Source organism: Lactuca serriola, chromosome 2 (assembly GCF_051521515.1).
Source record: "Lactuca serriola cultivar US96UC23 chromosome 2, Lser_US96UC23_V15, whole genome shotgun sequence".
NCBI classification, from domain to species: domain Eukaryota; kingdom Viridiplantae; phylum Streptophyta; class Magnoliopsida; order Asterales; family Asteraceae; genus Lactuca; species Lactuca serriola.
The window spans coordinates 128,441,351-128,450,418 of NC_136409.1; positions in this window are offsets into that span (position 1 = coordinate 128,441,351).

Below are 9,068 nucleotides of genomic sequence, written 5' to 3' on the forward strand. Positions count from 1 at the left end.
TGGTTTTTAAATGTTTTAAAAAAGTTTTAAATTGGCTTGAATTTTATGGGTGTTACAGGTTAATCATTATTAAGAGACTTTTGAGTGGTCTTCATTCAAATAAGAGGTTTCAAATGAATATTGTTTGAGTAAAATACATATTGGGAGTTTCAAATGAATGTGGTGAAAGGAAAAATGTTTTCTTTATAAGTATACTAGGCAAATGCCCACGTGTTGCGCAGAAACACCTATATAGTTGAAATATTTATAAAAATATAACAATAACGTTGTTGTTAAATTTTATATAATAATTCATATACTAAATTGGTATAATATATTGATTATTTTTTATTATATGATAATATATACATCTATTATAACTGCATAATCTCAACCGTTTGAATGACTTAAACCCATGAGTTACTCATGAATAAATATAAATATAATATATGATTTAATGTTATTTATAGTTGTTATTGTTAATTAATTTTTTGAAATTTATCTGTTTAACGTTTTAATTTCTATCATTATAATTATTTAAAACATCAAACATTGCTTTTCGATTTTAAATGTAACATTATAATCATTTATATAGAGTTATATTTAATTATTGTTATTGTAAATTACTTTAAGCTACTTATTTGAAAACTTTTAACAATTATACAAATATCTTTAGGAAATATTTTAGTTAAATTGAGATTATAATTCAGTTTTTGTATTTAGCACTACAATTTATCATTTTTAACTATTTACAAAATATTCGTTGGGTTTTTTAAGTGGAACTGAAATTTATATTTAAGTTGACACTGCAATTTGATATTATAAATTAACAATTTAAGTATATTGTCCAAACTGTTCAAAAGTTATAGCTTTAAATTGATAATGGTTTACATACAACAACACTTAATCTAATAAATTAAGTATAATCTCTTAAAAATTAATGACATAACTTTATAAGTAGAAGTAAAGATGTTATTTTAATATTGAAATTTAGTTTATTTATGATTACACTTTAGGTTTGATATTTATTTAACCTTATTTACCAACTTATAATCATTATTAGAAAGACACTACAATTTATTAGTTTTAACTATTTACAAAATATAATTTGGGTTATTTAAGTTAAACTAAAATTTATATTTAAGTTGATCATGTAATGTTATATTTAAATTTATAATTTTAAGTATTTTATACAAATTGTTCAAAAGTTGTAGCTTTAAAATGATAATGGTTTACACCCAACAATATATTAAAACTAATAAATTAAGTATAATATGTTAAAAGTTAAACAACATAACTTTATAAGTAGAAATACAGATATTCTTTTAATATTGAAATTTAGTTTGTATATGATTACACTTTATGTTTGATATTTATTTAATCATATTAACCAACTTATAACCATTATTAGGAAGAAATCGAAAAGTCATGGGAGTTTCAAATAAATGTGGCGAAATGAAAAATGCATGGGAGTTTCAAATGAATGTGGTGAAAGAAAAAATGCTAGCTTTATAAGATACTAGTCGAATCTCCGCGTGTTGCGCATGAATATAGTTATATAATTAAAATAATAACATTTAACAAATGGTGATTTAATATTTATACATGTAAAACCAATGTCAATAGCAAAACAAACTTTATAGTTAACATATTAGTTTTATTAATTTTAATAAATTTATGTCATTAGTTATTTCCACTATTAATTCATGATTTTATAAACCGTTTTATATTGTGTAAATTATATATCAAACATATTTTGATTTCTATGTATAATATGAAAAAATAAATACTACAACTTTTGATGATTTTATAGAACATTTTAAGTTGTGGAAATTAAATATAAAATATATGCCGATTTGTATATAAAACAAATAACAAATAGTATAAAAAATACTATAGTTTTTAATAAAATAAAAACACTACAACATTTTAACATTTACATCAAACAAAACTTATTAAATACTTATAAATCATTCAAAATGAATATTTAGAACTCAACATACATTTGATATATAAAAACATTATTACAAAACAAATTGTGTTGAAATAACCATTGATGCGACAAAACTTATTTTTTTTCAACTTTTTAATTTTGAATTACAAATCTTTTCAAACATATGATTTTTTTATCAAAACATACTTATATACTACTAAATAACTACAATGTGTATAATAAATAAGTGGAAAATAAAAAAGCATTGCACATTAATAACCAAAAGTTTAAAAACTTTTAAATGTAGTGGAAAATATAAAAGAAAATTACATTAAATTTGAAATCATTATTACATTTAAATAGAAAATTATTGAGTTGTAGTGAGAGTTTTAAATTCTTGATTTGTGCTCAATAATATAATATAAATATTAACAATTATATGTTATACAAAAATACTATAAATATTTATCATCGAAATAATGATTTTTATACTAAGTTGTAACGAATATTATAATAATTTTATATATATGATAAGAAAGATATAAAAAGTTGTGTTTGAATCAAATTGAATTAAGTTTTTGATTTAAAATTTTTTAAACTATAGGTATTTTTAACTAATTTATAAAAATTTTATTTGAATATTTTTTATTTCCTATATTATTATTATTGTTGTTGTTGTTGTTATTATTATTATTATTATTATTATTATTATTATTATTATTATTATTACTTTTTACTAATTAAAAACTACTAATTTTAAATTTTTCATTACTATATTAAAAAAAAACTATCATACTTTTTTATTGTACTTTCATTTTTTCCTTAAAGCTATGAAATATTTGAAGATAATGAACGGTCCAAATAAAATTGTAATTTTGAATTTTAAAACTATAGTAATTATTATATAGTGCGACCAATGTTGAAAAAATATGTTAAGAGTGGATTAGGGAGAAGGAGTATTACACTTAAGGTATATTTTTGGAAATTTGCCACTTTTCACCCTAAATCTCATATTTCTTTCATATTAGCATCCCCCAAAGCCCCGATATCAATTGTAAACCCCGAAATACTCCACGAAGTGCCCGTGAAGCCCGAAAAATTTATCTTTTCGGTTTCGAAGCCCGACCTTTCGCAGAGTCCGGTTTCTCAATAAAACTCCCGATTTTATTAGAAACGATCGTTTTAGGAAACGAATTGCTGCCCGGTTTTCATTAAATCAAGTGAGTGTGTAGTTACTTTCACATTACACATAGATATGAAGTATTTTACATAAAATACGTGTTGTGTGAATATATATTGTTTGTTTATTTAAGATGGGTGCTGAAGGAATGAGTTATACATATTTTTAAATAATTTAAACTATATATGTATTTTTATCTACGAAAAATGTTGGGTAGAACATGGGTAGATGAAATAGTTGATGTGTGTTAAAAAGGTGAGAGGCCTCAATGTTGTTGTTATTGTTGTTGTAGTCATTCAGCAGAGTATGGATGACAACCATGGACTATTCTAGACAGTTTATGGAACACTAGCAGGCCCGCAACCTGTAGGTGTAATGAACTATATGTTCATTTGTTGTACTCTAAAACCCATTGACATGTATTGCAGGAGAGAATACCTATAAATAATACTGTTAATAAATGAGAGCTATGGACTTAGCACATGTTGAATAAACTTTGGCAGCTATGGAATTAGTGCCCGTCGTATAAACCCCTGTCACGAGGTGACTCTGTGTCTATTCCTTAGGATGAATCCTTAGGAAGGAGGGATAGTTGATTCTTAGGGTAAACCCTTAATAAATAAATAAAATAATGGGGTTTGGGGTAATTCGGTTGATTGATTGATGTTTAAACATAATAAATTTATGTATTGTGGGTTGAAAACCCTATATGTTCACCAGGCTTCCAAGCCTGACCCACTCAGCTGTTTATATTACAGGTAGAGGACCCCGAGTATAGTCGGATGATGATGATGAGTGAATTTTGGATTATAGGCCAGTAGTTACAAATAACTGTCGTAAGGCTTATAATGTCTTGTTTATGCTTTTGATCTGCATCGGAACATGACATCCCGAGGTTTTTATATAAAAGGAAATGATATATTTCTTAAAGAAAGGTTTTGACAAACTTTTATCATATTTTGTTTTGGGGACCAATTCCGCAACATCTTTTATACAGATTTCTCTGATTTGATTTTAAAAAGCATAAATTAAATCGGTCTTTTCTAGACGAGAAATTAGGGGATGTCACAGTTGGTATCAGAGCATTAGTTTAAGCGAACTAAGAAATATCCTACGATTTCTAGACTTAAACTTAGAATGCTAAGTGATGATTGTGAGATGAGTGTCTACCATAATTTAGACATGAGCACTAGTTTATTTTATGAAGGATGCCTAAAATGATTTTATGTGCTAAATGTTTTGTGTTATAGCTATAATGATGCTATTATTTGTTCTGATCTATGGTCTGTTGCCAACCGGATCTGCAAACCTTATGTGTGTAGGATTCTAAACGTATGACTACGATATTGGAACTAACATATAAACGTTTCGAAGACTTAACATCTAATGAAAATGAAGATCTAAATTCACCTAAGATTGGTGTATAGATCGAAATGGCGAGTACTCAAAGTGGGTTCGGAAGTGATAATCCACAGCCTGAGCCAATCACGATGACTGGAGTGCAGGCAATGGTACGTACGATGTTAGGTGAACAGATGGAAGAAACAAAACGTTTACTTCAACAAAGTAAGGATGAACTTATTGTGCCAATAGGTCAGACATATGTTCTTGAGGCAACTATTAGGGTTGCTAAGTCTATTGAAGAAATGATCAATGACATAACCGCCAACAAAGTTGAAGTTGGCAAGAAGAGGAAATTTAAGGGGTCTTCAAGGCCCAACAAGAGCAACATATCCTCAAAGTTTGGCAAAAGAAGAGATAAAGGAAAATGGTGCAGGAAGTGCAAAAATAAACACTCTGGGAATTGTGACGGAAAGGTGAAGTGCTTTAAGTGTGGAGAAATAGGGCATTACGCCAATAAGTGTACGATTCCCAAGGACGTGTGCTACAGATGTAAAGAAGAATGCCATATTTCTAAGAATTGTCAGAAGAACAATGAAGTAACAAGGCCAAGTGCACCATCAATGCCAAAGGAATTTCAGGATATCCTTGACGAAGCGATTAATAACACTAGGAAGTAGAAGTGAAGACTTGATACCCGAAGATCAAGTTACGAAGTAGTAATAAGAATAGTAACAAGTAGTTTAGCCTATGAGAGGCATAGTAGAGGGTAAACTTGAACCTTTGTGTAATCGTTTCAAGGAAATAAAATAAACCTTGGTTTTGTCGTCTGATGAATAGAATGGCTGGTGTAATTTTTGAAGTTGTCCCAATCATCTGGAATTTCCATCACCAACCAAGTTGAAGTAGAGTTGATCATTGAAGATATGCGTGAAAGAAGTCCTAGTAGAGTCTAGGAAAATTTTATGATTAATTGGACACATTCGTATGTGTTAAATTGTTTTGTGATTTTAGGACTTGGGGACTGCGAGACAGTACTTGGGACGAGTATGAGTAGGTGTGAATAGTATTAGAGATCTATACTACTGGAAGCACAAGACTCGCACTTGGATCAGGGAAAGTCACAAGGTTACCAAGAAGCTATTATTTGATTCCGTCTTGATCTAGTCTGTCGTTACCATCATTTCGGTAATGACTAAGAAGATGATTGTTATTCCAACCTTAGAGGTCATATCAAATTGAGTCCGACTACGATGAGTTTATTATGTGGTTCAGAGAACCAAGTTCGATGTAACATTTGACTTAAGCCAGAAGATTGAAATGAAAGATGATCAAAGCGATCAATAGAAGTATCGCACTCATTGTTAAAGAAGTTGGTAGTTAGAAATGATACATGTTGAACTGTGATTGTATCACATTAGAACATGAAGGAAGGTACAATTTGTTTTGAAATTTGTCCCTAGGAGATCTGAGTCTAAGTAGGGCAGTATACAATGAGAGATCATTAGAACATGACCCATTGGTCTGTTACAATAAATGAAGGAAAATACTTATTCCATGAAGAAGAAGGAGTCCTCAATAAGGACTTATTTTGTAACTCGAAGGTTACATCTGAAAGTCCTATGGAGATCTGAAGCTTTTTAGGATTAGCTGGATATTATTACTGAATTATCCAAGGCTTTTCTTCGATCGCGACTCCATTGACAGCTTTGACCCACAAAGGAGCTGTCTATACATGGAATGAGAAGCATAGGAAGCTTTGAGAAGTCAAAGAAGAAGTTGTGTGAAGCACCGATTCTTTCGTTACCTAAAGGAGTTGATGACTTCACAGTTTATAGTGATGCCTCTCGAGTTGGGTTAGGATGTGTTCTGACCCAAAGGGATAAGGTGATAGCGTATGCATCGAGGTAATTGAAAGAGCATGAAAAGAACTACCCCACTTACGATTTGGAGTTGGCAGCGGTAGTATTCGCCCTAAAGATATGGAGGCATTATCTTTATGGCACAAAGTGTAAACTTTTCACTGATCATAAGAGTCTCCAATATCTCTTTGATCAGAAGGAATTGAACATCTGGCAACAACGCTGGCTAGTATTACTCAAGGACTACGACTGTGAAATACTTTACCACCCTGGTAAAGCAAATGTTGTTGCTGATACTCTCAGTCGGAAGGTAAGTATTGAAAAGAAAAGGGCCAAGAGCGTTAACAATTAAAGTTGTCTTGACAATTGTGAAAAGTATAAAGAAAGCTCAAGAGGAAGCTTTAGAGAAAAATGACCGAAAGGAGGAACGTTTGAGTAAAACATTGGTGTTTGATACAAACGGTCAAGGACTGGAGGTATTCAAAGATAGGATTTGGGTACCTAGGATGGGAGGAATAAGAGGTCTTCTGATGGAAGAAGCTCTCAAGACCATGTACTCGATTCATCCCGACAATACGAAAATGTATAGAGATCTAAAACCCTATTATTGGTAGCCGACAATGAAGCTCGAAGTTGCTAAAGTATGTGGCTGAGTGTGTAACTTGTTCCAAGGTTAAGGCACAACATCAGAAAATGTATGGGAGTTTAGAACCTTTACATGTACCCATGGCTAAATGGGAATATATCACTATGGATTCTGTGACTAAACTTCCCAGCACAAGGAACGGTCACGACATGATTTGGGTGGTCGTTGATCGCTTCACTAAGAGTGCGCATTTCATAGCAGCCAACGAGAAATGGTCTATGGATAAACTTGTGAATTCTTATGTGAAGGAAAGTGTGAGGCTTCACGGTGTTTCGTTAACGATTGTATCCGATCGTGAAAGACGTTTTACCTCAAGGTTTTGGAGGAGTCTATAAGAGGAATTGGGTACCAAGTTGTGTTTGAATACAACCTACCGTCTGCAAACCGATGGTCAGAGCGAATGAACGATTCAAACGTTGTAGGATATGTTGAGAACATGTACCCTAGAATTTCAAGGTAACTGGGATGAACACTTACCTTTAGTAGAATTCACCTATAATAATAGTTTCCACTCAAGTGTCAAGATGGTACCTTATCACGCTTTGCATGGGAAAAAGTGTCGGATGCCATCATGTTGGCTGGGAGCTGAGGAAAAGAAGTTTATGGGACTTGAAATAGTCCATTAGATTGCTGAAGAGTTGTAAGTGATTAGGGAAAAAGATGTTAGCTTCTCAAAAGAGCTATGCTGATAAGAAAAGACAACCGATATCATTCGAAGTTGGAGATTCGGTTTCACTTAAATTCTCGTCATGGAAGGGACTTATAAGATTTGGTAGAAGGGGAAAGTTGAGTCCAAGGTTTATTGGACCATTTAAAGTTCTTCAGAGAATCCGAAATCAAGCTTACAAGCTAGAATTACCGGAAGAACTAGAGAGTATTCATAACACCTTTCATGTGTGTTATTTGAGAAAGTTCACAGGAGGTGTGCCCGACATAATTCCCATTTCTGAATTAAGGTTGGACGAGAACACGAGGTTAATTGGAGAACCTGAGGAAATCGTTAACCGTAAGACTAAGAAGTTGTAACGTAAGATAGTCAATTTAGTGCCTGTACGTTGGAAACATATAAATGGGCCAAATCCCACCTAGGAAACGGAGAGTGACATAGTGAGTCGCTACCCGTAGTTGTTTGTCGTTGTATGATTCCGGGGACGGAATCACCCTAAGGGGGAGAGAGTTGTAACGCCCGTGTTTCTAGGCTAGGCATTAATATTGACATAATGGTCTAGGTTAACCTTTATAACTCATTTAGAAGAAATGAAAAGGAATTATGTGAATTTTATGTGAATTATGTGTTTTATGCTTAATTATTAGGGTTTAATTAATTAAAAATAAAAATAAGCGTCAAAATTAAAGTGTGAGATAAGCCCAATATGTTTACATAAAGTTGTAGTGGCCGAAACAAGGATTTCGGGGATATAAAGAATGCCGAAATCCGAGTTATAACGAAGAAGTTATGACCTGTCGAAGTTTCGCGATAAAACCGGCACGGTGCCGAATGTCGTAAAAAGTGAGTTTTTGATAAACTACTTTTTAGCCTTAGTAATCTAAACAAAAGTTGTAGTATTCGTTAAACCGAGAAGTTCGATAAAAAGAACGCCCAAATCTGACTTTGTATGAGGAAGTTATGATTTTTCGAAGTTTCAGCTTAGCAGTAGATAGCTAAAAACTCGAATTTTAGATCGAGCGGTTTTTAGCCAACACAACCTAAACGAGAATTGAAGGTCTCGTCATTAGGAGCACAACGGTAAAAAGTCTGACGAAAACGGACGTCGGATGAAGAAGTTATGAATTTTTAACGGATTTCCTATCCCGGTCTGTTAAAAATAATAATATAAAAATTAAATTCAAAATTAGCCGACGAAGTCTAAACGGAAGTTGTAGAGCGTAATTTTAGCTACGCGTGCATATAAAGAACGTCAAAAACAGAGTTCGTATGCAAAAGTTATGGATTTTAGAAGTTTTTGCACAAAAATCAAGAAAATTCGCATAGTCACGTTTTTGCCACGTGTCCTCGCCTCGCATATGCCACGTGGCGAAATCTGCTGAGTCACCCTAGCATGAACAGTAACCGCGGTCCACTAGCAGTCCGACGCGTGTACTATCCTCGTGTCTGAGCCTCGCACA